The sequence below is a fragment of the Typopeltis vanoorti genome, chromosome 17 (genome assembly GCF_054136105.1).
Source record: "Typopeltis vanoorti isolate ZY-2024b chromosome 17, IOZ_Tvanoo_1.0, whole genome shotgun sequence".
In the NCBI taxonomy this organism is placed as follows: domain Eukaryota; kingdom Metazoa; phylum Arthropoda; class Arachnida; order Uropygi; family Thelyphonidae; genus Typopeltis; species Typopeltis vanoorti.
The window spans coordinates 96,810,953-96,824,992 of NC_143565.1; positions in this window are offsets into that span (position 1 = coordinate 96,810,953).

A 14,040-nucleotide genomic window follows, 5' to 3' on the forward strand; every position below is an offset into this window, starting at 1 on the left:
AAATAATAATTTAAGTTATAACATCCCAGATAGCCATGCTGCAGTTATTCAATATTGGCGTTCACGTGAACCTGCACGCACAATTGCAACAAACAATGGCACGCCAGTTGGAACAACTTGAAAAAATACAACGTTTTTATGTATCGATTATGTGAGGCAATTTGTACCTGTAATTTCCAGTTTGTTTAAATAATTCAATGTTTATTAGTATTCCTTTCCTTTATAAATACCTGAAGAAGGCTGCTATATGCCGAAACTAGTAGTATTTATCATTAAAATCTTTATATGTTATCTCGGTCTTGGAGTCATTAAATCTATTTTTTTCAAATGTATAACAACCGAGTAAAAGCTGATCACCATATACTGTATATACTGTATATATATATGGCGATCAGCCATATACAGCTGATATATATGGTACCATATATATACAGCATATATATACATGAGTAGGTACCATATATATACAGCTGTATATATATGGTACCTACTCAATACTTGAGAGAGATCCAACTCGTGAACTTCAAAATCGTACAAACAACTTATTAAAAACAACAATTGAATTATCCCGAAACGTCCGTTTATCTCTTCGCTCTCTCCATCCGTTAATTCCTCGCATATATGGTGTTCCTAAAATCCATAAAGAGAACACCCCATTACGCCAAATTGTAGAAGGTATCGATTCTCCTACATACAATCTTTCAAAATACCTTGCCAAATACCTCAAAAGTTTTTCAGGGAAATCACCTTCCTTTATCAAGAACACTACAGAATTTGTTACATACATCAAGGATATTACAGTTGATGAAAATGACATCATGGCTAGCTTGGACATAACTTCTTTGTTCACTAATGTCCCAACAGATGAAGTCCTAACATTACTCAAGGACAAGTTATCCAAAAAAATGTTAGCCTTGCTTACACATTGCATCAGGTCCGGTTACTTCAAATTTCAAGATAATATTTACAAACAAAATCATGGACTGGCTATGGGTAATCCTTTATCTCCTGTTCTTGCAAATATTTACTTAGAAGATTTTGAAACCAAAGCTATCTCTTCCTTTATTTTAACACCTAAAGTTTGGAAACGTTATGTGGATGATGTCTTCATTGTTTGGAGCCATGGACATGAATCCCTTATGGTTTTCCTCGAACATCTCAATAGCCGACATCAAAGTATTAAGTTTACTGCTGAGCTTGAAACGGATAATTCCTTGCCTTTTCTTGATGTCAAACTGACTCGCTCTTCTGCTGGTAAACTAAAAATATCGATATATAGAAAACCCACACATACCAACAGATATCTGCACAGTCAATCTCATCATTTCCCTCCTCATAAGCTTGGAATAATTTCCACCTTGGGACATAGAGCCCGTTCTCTTCTTGATGATCCAAATGAACTGCTTACAGAAATAAACCATCTGAAAACTTCTTTCGAAGTTAATGGATATTCCAAGAAAATCATTAACAAATTCCTTCTTAATCCTCCCAGACATCACTCAGAAGAAACAAATAGATTCAAAAGCAATATATCTATTCCTTACATAAGTACTGTTTCACATAAATTAGCAAAAGTTCTAAAAAAATACAATATCAGAACCTTGTTCACTCCACTTCCAAAGATCCGTTCCTTAATTAGCCACCCAAAACCTTGTCATCATCAACTCAAATACCCTGGCGTATATAAAATATTATGTGACTGCGATATTCCTTATTTCGGGCAGACAGACAAATCTGTCGAAATGCGTATGGAAGAACACATGAGAGACATTACTTACAAGAGACAGCGAGCAAGTGCATTATCAAGTCATATCCTCTTCTCGGCTAATCCTAATGATAATAACCAAAGTCACAAAGTCTGCTGGGAAAAATCTACAAACATCTTCCGTTGCAGTGACGAAATAGAGAGAAAAATTGTGGAATCGAGAGAAATCATCTTCAATCCTGTTCATCTAAATAACAACTTAAGCTACAACCTCCCAGATAGTCATTCAGCTGTAATCATGTACTGGCGTTCACGTGATGCAGCAAGCACGCACTCTCCCAACAATGCAACAAATGAAAGAACAGCTTCAAATACAACTACAACGTTTTCATGCTAATTATGTATAAAGACTGTCTATGATGTTCATAGTCTTTTAACCCTCAATGTTTAATGTTTTTTTCTTTTATAATGTCACCTGAAGAAGGCTGTTACAGGCCAAAACTAGTAGTGTGTTTATATTAAAACCTTTTTAATTAAATCTCGGTTCTAGTCATTCAATATTTTTCATAAAACTATATATATATATATATATATATATATATATACATATGCTTAAATTAGTTAAAGATGTACATTATGTACATCTTTAACTAATTATACCTTTAATGTACATTATACCCAAGGTAAAAAAACTTTCTACATCTATCTCTCATCCTGAGATTTTTATTTAATAAGGTCCAAGCACCTTATGGTAACTTGTTTTGGTAAAATACTTATAAGCTCTGTATTACTTAATATTTCTAAGCCTTGCTCCCACTGATGAGACCTGAATAAAGGTCGAAACTGGTCTGGGTAGTGGTCCCTTGCCTTTGATACATAGCATCATACATCTCTTCCAGGAGATGTGCTTTGCATTAAGGGTAAATATTAAGAATAGTGATCAGAGCTTATTCCACCTTTACCACGAGTTGCCTTGGTCTTGCACTACCTGTAGGATCAGCTAGACTTGCATCACTTGCAGGCGCAAACTTGACTTGTTTGTCTGTTTGCTTACTTGGGAAATGGAGTAAAACCAGGTTTAAAATAGCTTGGTATCTTTAACATATACTGTATATATCAAAAAAGATCAAAAGATCAAAAAAAGTGCGAGCTTTGAAAAACTCGCAGTATTTCAAAAAATATACATTTGCTGGGATTTATGCTCCAATACGGTGGCATTTTGTGTGCCATAATTCTCCCCTGATAGCATTATGTCACTGATACCTTAAGTCCGCTATCAGTAATGGCCAAAGTGTGGAGAATGGCTTTTCCATCGATTTTTCAAAAGTTACTTAGGACTGAAGGACCTCTGCCTGCTGCCATCGAGAATGAAAGGGTTAGACTCTTTATTAATTTATTTTACTCTTCTTATATAGAGATTTAACAACTTTTATTATTATTATTATTGTTCCGGGCAACTCCAAGGAGTCGACAGACTCATCGAGGGAGGCCCTAACATCATATCAAGAACTATTCGACATTGACACAGTATCTATCATACCTTGCCTTGAACTCATTCATGGTCGTAGCACCCACAACAGACTCTGGAAGCTTATTCCACTTTCACCACTCTCCAAGTAAAAACCTAGCTCTAACACCCTTGTCAACCACGCTCTTGCCCAGCTTCCATGCATGGCCCCTAGTCCTCCCACCACCAGTCATATTTTCAAAAATATCTTCTGCATCAATCTTATAGAAACCCTTCAGTAATTTGAATGTCTCAATCATAGCACTCCTCCTTCGCCTATCGTCCAATCTCTGCAACCCACAAATCTTCAACCTATTCTCATAAGGTTCATTCCACAGACCTGCTATCATCTTGGTCACTCGTCGCTGGATCCTCTCCACTTCCGCCCCATCACGAAGAAACCCTGGTGCCCATAACTGGGCACAGTAGTCCAGATGGGGTCTTATCAAGGCTCGACACAGAGGAACAACAACTTGTTTGTCTCTGCATGTTAGAGTAATTTTCAGAAGTCATGTGATTTGATGAACTGATTTAGTCACTTTTTCAATGTGCCCCCTAAACTTCAATTCCCTATCCACCAACACTCCCAAACCCTGGCCTCATCAATCTCCTGGAGTAAGGTTCCACCAATGCGATATACTGCTGCTATTCTTTTCACCCCAAAGTGCATAACCTTACATTTTGCCACATTAAATTGACATCCATTTATTCTAGTCCAGTCCTCTAAACTATCCAAATCATCCTGTAAAATTTTGACATCCTGTGCACTCATAATTACTCTACCCAACTTTGCATCATCAACAAACAAGTGAACACTTCCTCTCAAATCCTTTCCAATATCATTGATGAACAAATTGAAAAGAAGTGGTCCAAGAACAGAGCCAGAGCCTTGCCGCACACCACTAGTCACATGCCGTCTTTTAGACTCCACTCCTGAATAAACCACTCTCTGGTATCTCTCCTTCAACCACCATCCTATCCATCTCACCAACCCTATATCTATCCCCATCTGCTCCAGTTTACTGATTAGGGTTCCATGTGGTATCCTGTCAAAGGCCTTGGCAAGGTCCAGTAGTATCACTGTAAACCCATTACCCCTATCCAGTTCAGCCGTCACTGTGTTATAAAACGTGAGCAAGTTACTGAGGCATGATCTACCCTTCACAAAACCATGTTGTCCCCCATACAATATCCCATTTTCATCTATCCAATCCTGTATTCTTTTCTTGACTAATTTCTAAGACCTTGACAATGATTCCTGATATGCTAATCGGTCGGTAATTTACAACAGCAGTCTTGGAACCACCTTTATGCAGTGGAACTATTTTTCCCTCTTTCCACTCCCTCGGGACTAACCCAGACCCGAGACTCAAATTAAACAAAATGGTCAAGGGTAATGACAATTCTTTAGCTGCTTCTCGTACGACACGAGCTGGTATACCATCCAATCCCACGGATGTATTGACATTGAGGTTATGCAATAGACTACTCACCTCCACTTCATTCACCACAATTCCCGTATAATCTACTGGTTTATTCGTTTCTGCAATGTCACCACCTGGATGATATATACTTGCAAAGTGCTCACTCAGTAACTCAACTATATCAACTGATTCAGTTACCTCCCTACCATCGGCATTCTTTAAAATCATTCTGCCATGTGCATTTTTCCTTTTACTTGCTACATATCTAAAAAACTGTTTAGGATTCTCTTTAGCCTGCATGGTCAATATTCTTTCGTAATCCTTTTTTGCTTATCTTACCACACTCGTTACCCTTCTGGCCTGCGCTTTATACCGTTCATGTGCCTGCCGGTCACCTTTCTCCTTAAATTCCCTCCATAGTTGTTTCTTTTTTTGCAGCTCTAGCTTAATGGTGTTATTCATCCATTTAACCCCTACTTGATTTATTATTCGGACTCTAGGTATACAGTCAGCCATTGCTTCACGCAAACACTTCTTAATGCCTCCCATGCACTATCGACTTCTAGTCCTTGCAGTTGTACATGCCATGGCACTGAGCCAACCAAACTCCAAAGCTTGTCATATTTTCCAGCCCGATAATTCCACATGTACCCTGTCTTAATTGAAAATTCCACACCTTTAGCCACCTCCCAAGTCAAGATCACTCTCACCAATTGGTGGCAATGTGGTCATATTTGTTACAGCCAAATCCTCAGATGTAATTACTAGGTCAAGCACTCTCTGACCCCTAGTATTTTCCATTACATGCTGTCGCAGATAGTTATCCCTTAATAACCGCATAAAATCCAATTCCTTCCTCCCGTATGTCCTCTCCTCACTCCAATCAATGCGACCTTAGTTGAAATCTCCCATAATAATCACCCTCCTTCCACTCATTTCTTCTATTTGCTTGTGCATACTGTCACCACCATCTTTTCCATCACCTGGTCTATAGCAGCACCCAATTGTATATTTAGTTCTGCTAGCCACAATCTCACACCAAATGACCTCAAATGTGCTCTTTTCTCTATCCTGCAATTCAACTTCTATTTTCATTGGCTGTAACTCATCAGCTATCATCAACAATACTCCTCCCCCCCATTTTATTCTCCCTGTCATTCCTGAACACACTATACCCATCACATTCAATCCCACTAGCTATATCATCTACAGTCAGCCATGATTCACTAATACCAATAACCCGTGGTCTGGAAGTGCCAACCATAGCCAAAAACTCTTCCTTCTTGTTCCTAATACTCCTAGCATTAGTGTACATGAATTTAAGACCCCCATTAGCCCCAACCCTAATTTGATACCTTATATTAACTATCCCACTCTGATTTGTTGTCCTTATTCGCTCGGGCATATTATATTCATTCATACATTCAACTGCCTCGGTAAGGACTGTATATATACTTCCCCCCCCCCTTTAGTAAATCTAGTTTCCCTGAATTTGCACATCCACTACATTTACCAACACTTTCTCAAGTCTCTTTACGAATCATTTGGTACGAATGATTCGTAAGGCGACTTTTCCTACTGGTTCAGTTCAATATCTTATTTCTTTGTATATTACAGTTCAGTAGAAACAACTGCTAACTGGTTAGTTAGTGGTTATAATATTGGATAATATACCTGATCTACAACAACAGGGCACCGGTTCGAATCCTGTCGTGAGCATGGATGTTTGTTTTTTATATTGTAAGAAACAGCCCAGCTTAGTGGAGGCCTGAAAAAGATTCATATTTGGTCTTTAGTGCAGTGTTCCTGCATCACGTAAAAAGTAAATTAAGAAATAAAAAATCCAATATGCTAACACCTCCCACTGTGCTATGAAGTAGCACAGTGGAAGTAGCTTTACAGTCTTTTGCATGTGGGAGACAAAAAATAAAAGATTTTGTTTCTCCTGGAAAAAAATTCTAGTACGCATTAAAAACATAACGATTGCCTTCGCATTAAAACTATATCATATGAGAGCTTGTAATGCAACATGATGAAATTTTTTGACAAAAATATGTCGTGAAGGATTAAAACTAAACATATTCATAATCAGCCTGCCAAAATACAGAAGTAGAATTCGTGTAAAGAACGAAACAGACGTGATGAAAGTCATTGGGAATCAAGAAACCTGTTGATTCCCAATGGCAGAAGTGAAAAAATTCTTCTCTATAGTTATCACTATAGAGAAGAATAAAATGAGCGACTGGAGCACATCGATCCTCAGAGCAAGGATTATGTCGCAGTAATTCTTCTTCTTCTTCTTCTTCTTCTTCTTCTGCAGCTTCTCCCAATTAAGTGGGGTCACTGTTGATGATAAGTCTCCTCCACATCCTCCTGTCTTGGGCAGTCACCATATCCAAGTTCTTCATCCTCAAGTCCTCTTCTACCAGCTCCCCCCATCTCTTCTTTGGCCGCCCACGCTTCCTCCTTCCTTGCACATCCATCTGTATGACCCTTCTTCCCACATATTCGTCCTCCCTCCTCATCACATGACCAAACCATCTCAACTTTGCCTCTTGTATCTTCGCTCCTAAGTTCGTAACTTTCACTGTTTCCCTCACATAGTCATTTCTCAGACGATCCTTTCTGGTCACACCGTACATCCACCTAAGCATTCTCATCTCTGCTACTTCCATCCTGCTGATTTTATTTTTCCTCAGGGCCACAGTTTCCATAGCATATGTCACAGCTGGCCTCACTACTGTCCTATAGATTTTGCCTTTCAGATTGATCGGCAATCTCGTATCGCATAACACTCCAACCATCTCCCTCCAGTTCCTCCAACCCACTTGTATCCTGCACCCCACTTCCTTCTCAGCTCCTCCATCGTTGAACCTAAGTATCTAAAGTCCCTTACCTTCCTGATGACATTTACTTCCAGCTCCAGATCTGTCTCCTGGCTGCCGCCCACTGTGCAACACATATACTCTGTCTTACTTCTGCTCAGTCTCATACCTCTCTCTTTCAGTACTTTTCTCCATCTTTCCAGTTTAGTTCCCACTTCTTCTCTTGAATCTGCACACAGCAAGATGTTATCTGCATACAACATCGTCCAAGGCGCATCTTCTCTCACTTCCTCCGTCACAATATTAAACAGAAACGGACTTAATGCTGACCCTTGATGCAAGCCAACTGTTACTTGAAAACTTTCTGTCTGTCCCAGACAGGTTTGAACTCTTGTCTTCATATTTCTGTACATCTCCCACACCAACTTGATATATTTCTCCGGTACCTTCTTCTTCTCTCTCAGACACTTCCAGACTTCTTGTCTTGGCACTCTACCGTATGCTTTCTCCAGATCTACGGCAGATGATGGAAAAGTTTCGAAGAAACTTTTTCATCATCTGCCATAACCCAAAGATAGCATCTGTTGTTGATCTACCAGGCATGAAGCCAAATTGTTCCTTTGCAATCTCCTCCTCCTTCCTCAATCTTCCATCAAGAACTCTGTCTGGAATTTTCATTGTGTGGGACATCAACTTTATTTCTCTGAAGAATAAAATGAGCGACTGGAGCACATCGATCCTAAGAACATTTATGACACAGTAATAATAATAATAATAATAATAATAATAATAATAATAATAATAATAATAATAATAATAATCCCCCTAAAGGAACACGGCCTTGTCGTGGCAGGGGGGATTACCTGCTTCAGTGATGTTGAGAGCTATTCTGGAGGTTGCATAGCTGCCAGCAGGGCCACCCTCGTCAGGCAGGTCTCAACTGAGGAGCCAGACTAAGAGTGTTCCATCCCCCATCTTAATGATGAAAAGGAAGAAGAGATCCATACCGGATCAGGCGACAAGTGGGCTACAAGGCCTAGCTCTCCTTGCTAGGCAATCAGGGCAGGAAGCTGAAAAGCGACTGGAAGAAACCAAACATAAAAAACGGACTGTAGAAGAAAACAGAGAAATTATGAATGTTTTTATAGATCAACATGAGAAAAACGAGGTTTCAGGAAGCGTATGCATTTCATTTGGAAACAAAAGTTCCCAGAATCTGCAATAGCAGAACAAAGACTTATGGACCAAAAGAATTTCATTTTCCGTAACAAAATATTAACTGAACTTGAGCTGCAAGCGTTACATAATAAACCAATAACTCTAGTAACAGAAAATCATCAGGAGGTGGCTATATCAAACTTTGGAATTCAACTCAGTAAACGTCAAGCTGACGACATTCCTCAGAATATTTTGACAGAAGGGCAGCGTAAAATGAAGTCAGGGATATTGGAACATATGAATTCCATAAACGACGGTATAAGACTAACACCATTAAAAGTTATAACAATCTAAGCTAAAACAGCTCCTCTTAGACGCAAATGCTGTAATTGAAACCATCACAACTAACAGTATAAAGGAAACAAATCATCTCCTATACAGCACAGCCTATATTATTTCTGTGAAGCTTGGTTGCAAACTGAAAGAGCAAAGCCGAGGATGAAACAATCTGCAAAATGGAAAATCCGGTTAGTACGAAAGGTCAACAGGCTTCGAGCTGATCTAAGCAACTTAAAGAGTTTTAAAGAAGGACGGTTGAAAAATAATAACATCGAAACAAACTGATTAACACATATAATTAGACCAACAAAACAATTGCTGAAGTTACCGAGGAACTAAAATAAAGAATTACAGCGACTTCACAGAAAATTAAAAGATATGAAGCAAGAATAAACCAATATGTACAAAATATGCAATTTCAACATTACCAACGTCAGTTCTTCCAGTCTCTCTGCAGAGAAATACAAATGCAAACCATCATTCACACGGAAAAGAAGAAACACTGAAATTTTGGAAGTCAATCTGGGATAATCCTATTGAACACAATAAAGATGACTCATGGATTAAGGAAATAGAATCAGAAATGAAACAAAAAAAATGCAAAATCTCATTATCACTAAAGAAATGGTCAGAGCTTAAGCTAGAAAATTAAAATAACTAGAGTGCACCTGTCAAAGACGAACTACATTGGAATTTGGTGAAAACATCTAACCAGTCTACATGATCGAATGGCAGAACAATTTAATTATTTGTTGCAGTCTGGCTCAGTGGAAGACTGGATGATATCTGGGCGCACTTTTCCCTTCATGAAAGATAAGGATGCAGACCCAAGTAACTATCGTCCAATAACATGCCTATCAACTATGCTTAAGCTGTTCACTGGAATCATAGCAAATTCCATATACCAATACTTATCAGATAATCAGATTTATCCAATTGAACAAAAAGGCAATTTTCAAAAATCTAGAGGAACAAAAGACTAAATCCTTATTAATAAAATGATTCTCAGAAACTCAAAAAGATGAAAAACTAATTTAAACATGGCATGGATAGATTACAAGAAAGCATTCGATTACCTCCCACACTCCTGGATCCTAAAATCACTAAAATATTTGGAATTAGCAAAAACATATGTTCGTTTCTGGCTACTGCTATGAAATCATGAAAAACAACTTTAATAGTGAATAATGAAGGATTTGGAGATATCAGCATTAAACGTGGAATTTTCCAAGGTGATTCCTTGTCACCATTGTTCTTCAACATTTCTTTGATACCTTTGTCGTTGAATCTGAAGAAAACAAAACTTGGATATGAAATTCCTAAATGTAATATTAAAATTTTGCATCTCTTGTATATGGATGACTTGAAGCTACATGGAAAATCGGCCCAGCAAATAGATTCTTTATTGAGCACAGTTCGTATTTTCACTCAGGACATCAAAATGGAATTTGGTTTAGATAAATGCGGAATTTTATCTATTAAACGAGGAAAAATTAATGACACTAGCAATTTCAATTTTGATCAAGAGAAATATATAAAAGCAATTTCAGCTGACGAACACTATAAATACCTAGAAATATTAGAAGCCAATGATATTCTTCACTCGAAAGTTAAACAACAGGCAGCATCAGAATACATCAAAAGATTTAGAAATATTCTGAAAACAAAATTAAATGGACACAATTAGAGCAATGAATTCTTGGGCTATACCAGTGATCCAATACACAGCTGACATAATAAATTGGAGACAAAAGAAGTCCTGGACAAACTAGACCGCAAAACTAGAAAAGTAATTACCATGCATCATGCATTACATCCACGAAGTGATGTTGACCGGTTGTACCTACCGAGGAGAATAGGTGGACGGGATCTGCTGCAAGTGAGACAGATTGTGGCAGAAAAAGAAATTGGTTTAAGAAATTACATAGACAATAGCTCTGAGCCAATACTTCAAGCAATTACACAAGAGGCCTTCTAAAAGCAACAGGAAACAAATCCAATTACAAAAAGTAACAACAAAATAACCGATATGTGCGCTGGATAAATAAACCCTTGCATGGCCAATTTCTTCGTGATACTGAGGACTAAATTGACGTGAACAAGACATGGCAATGGCTACAACACGGATACGTTAAAAAAGGAAACAGAAGGATTTATTCTAGAAGCTCAAGAACAGGCATTACAAACTAATGCAATCGAAGCAAAAATTTTCAACATCAATAATAACAGCAAATGCAGATTATGCGATCAAAAAGATGAGACTGTAGAACATCTAATCAGTGGCTGCAGCAAAATAGCTCAAATTGACTATAAATACCGCTATGATCAAGGGGCCAAAATAGTTCATTGGCATGTATGCAAAAAATATTGCTTTCCTAAGAAAGCCTGTGTAGCTCAGTGGAAGTGGCGCTTGCGTCCTCTGCGCTTGGCTGCTTGAAGTTACACCTAGGTTCTAGTCTAGTCGCTGACTGGAGGAACTTTTTCCAAGCCTATCTTCGACCGGTTCCCGAGTTAGTCGATCTCTAGCACAGGCAAGCGGGTTTTTCGTCCCGTAAACTCAAGAAAATCGACCGTAGTACCTACGTTATTTCAGACAGTGACATATCTTGTTAGGGTTAGGTACCAAGAGATGGCAGCACTTGTTTGCCAGCCTCTTCATCGGTGGCTGCTATAATTAGTGATAGACATGGGCCAGCTCTCTCTGATTGGCTACCGGTGGAGATTCAACTGCCCACTCAGTCTCCAAAAGCTAAATAGGGTATAAAGGCTTCGCCTACTCCCTATTAGGGAATAAAAGGCGTTTAGTTGATTTTTTTTTTTTTTAATTTCTGATAACTGGTGGCAGCATAAAATAGAGACTGTATTGGAAAACGAAACACCAAAAATTCTCTGGGACTTTCGAATACAAACTGATCGGCATTTGGAACACCATAGACCTGAAATCACAATTATCGAACATGCAGGTTTGGATTATCGATATTGCAGTACCCAGTGATAACAACATCAACAACAAAGAACTGGAAAAAATTACTAAATATCGAGATCTGGCGAAGTTGGCCGACTGTGGCTTAAACACACCAAACTCATTCCAATAGTTATCGGTGCACTTGGTGCAACTTCAAAGAAGCTGTCCAACTATTTACAGCAATTAAAAATCAATGAAGTGATCCCATGTGACCTACAAAAAACAGCTTTATTTGGAACAGTCCATATTTTACGACGCTACCTGACGGACTATTCTTAGATGCTTGGGTAGAATCTGAATTGTTCTGAATCGCCAGTCATATTATTATTTATATGATATTTTGTTTTGACTGTGTATCAATTATGTAAATAAAATAATAATAATAATAATAATAATAATAATAATAATAATAATAATAATAATAATAATAATAATAATAATAATAATAATAATAATAATAATAATAATAATCCTCTAATTTTTTTTTAAATTCTTTCACGACAGTAGGCAGTGGTCTGCAGCTCTGATTAAACTTTTTTTTTGGATATTAGCTCGCAGTCTTTCCACCTTCGCCATGCAGGAGACATATACACAGCTGGCATAATAGATCGGACAAAAGAATTAATAATATTTGAATTAGTAATATATTTATTAATTGATATTATTAAAGATATTAGTTAACTTTAAAACTGTATGAAGGTCCCGTTAGTATGAAAGTGAGAGTGGACGAATGGTAAATATGACATTTCCAATGTTCAATGAATTTTTCCACAGAATTTGAAAATAATACTAATACTATTTTACGATTAAGAAATTAATATATTTTAAATTAATCTAACATAGTTTTCCTCCCAGGCTATAGTTGATTGAGATAAATTTTGTTTCTTATACTTGCTTTGCTTGTATTTATTTCATTTAAAAGAGTACACGTACAAATATGTCAGTTAGTTATAATCCCTGTTACGTAAAAGCGTTCTTGGTTTATCTCTCCGGAATGGTTTTCATTACCATAAGTGTAGGATAAGGTGACTAATTTTATGACTAAAAATATATTCATTTATGGAAATTGCATGCGTTCTCTGGCCGGTTTCCCTGTAAAAAAACCCGAGTTTCCAAAAGAAAACTCTTTCACCCTCCTCATAAGACTGCCTAATCAACCTTCAACTGAAAGGCTATAATAAAAGTTTATCGAGTTCTAGAATTGATTCAAACTGAAGATCTTTCCAAAAGGGGCTTCGTCGAAGCCGATTGAACAACAGAGGCTTTAATTGATTACAAAACTATAAAAATAATTAAATCCAATAACAGTTTTTATTCTATAAACAGAATAGCCATAGCTGTTATGAAATTGGAAGGCTACCCGTCTCCACTCTATATTCAAAAGCTGATCTCATGGTTATGTATGAGTTTAGAATCAGGACGAGAGTAAGGAGGTAACTGGTAACATCTCATAATCATGAACCCAAACACCCTTATTATTGTCTGAATAAGACTGGGTTTTCTAGTTTTTCTACAGTCAATTTTTCTGTGATGCAGAATGAAAACTGGAGTTTTCATTCTGCATCACAGACGTTTGAAACGTTTGAAGAGACGTTTTATCAAGAAAAACGTTTGTTTTTCAAGAAGACAACAAACGTTTATAAAGATGTAACTAAGGCCAAACGATCAGCATATTATATCTCTTATTCGACCAGTTTGTCTCTTTTGTGGTATTGAAACCCAAGTTTACCCAGCTGATTTATTTCTTTTTCAGTATAAAAACTCAGATTTTTCTCTAACCGGTTTGCTTTCTCTTTTGCAGTATTAAAACTTCGAGTGTTTGGAGCAATAATAATCATATCAAACCATTTCCAACTGAAAAGTCCTTATAAGAACGCTTGAGCCGTAAACTGAAGAGAGACTAGAAGATCTTTACAGTTGACTATGAAAAGAGAAATGCTAGAATGATTTTTCATAGCTAGGAGTTAAACCAATCAGTGAAATAAAAAAAAAAAAAAAAGAAAAAGAAAAAGAAAACGTAAAGAAGAAAGGATAATGTAAGGAAGGTGTCAGGCAAAGGATTTCATGTTCAGTACTTCCACAAGATAGGAATGGACAAATATGAAAAGTAGACTGAA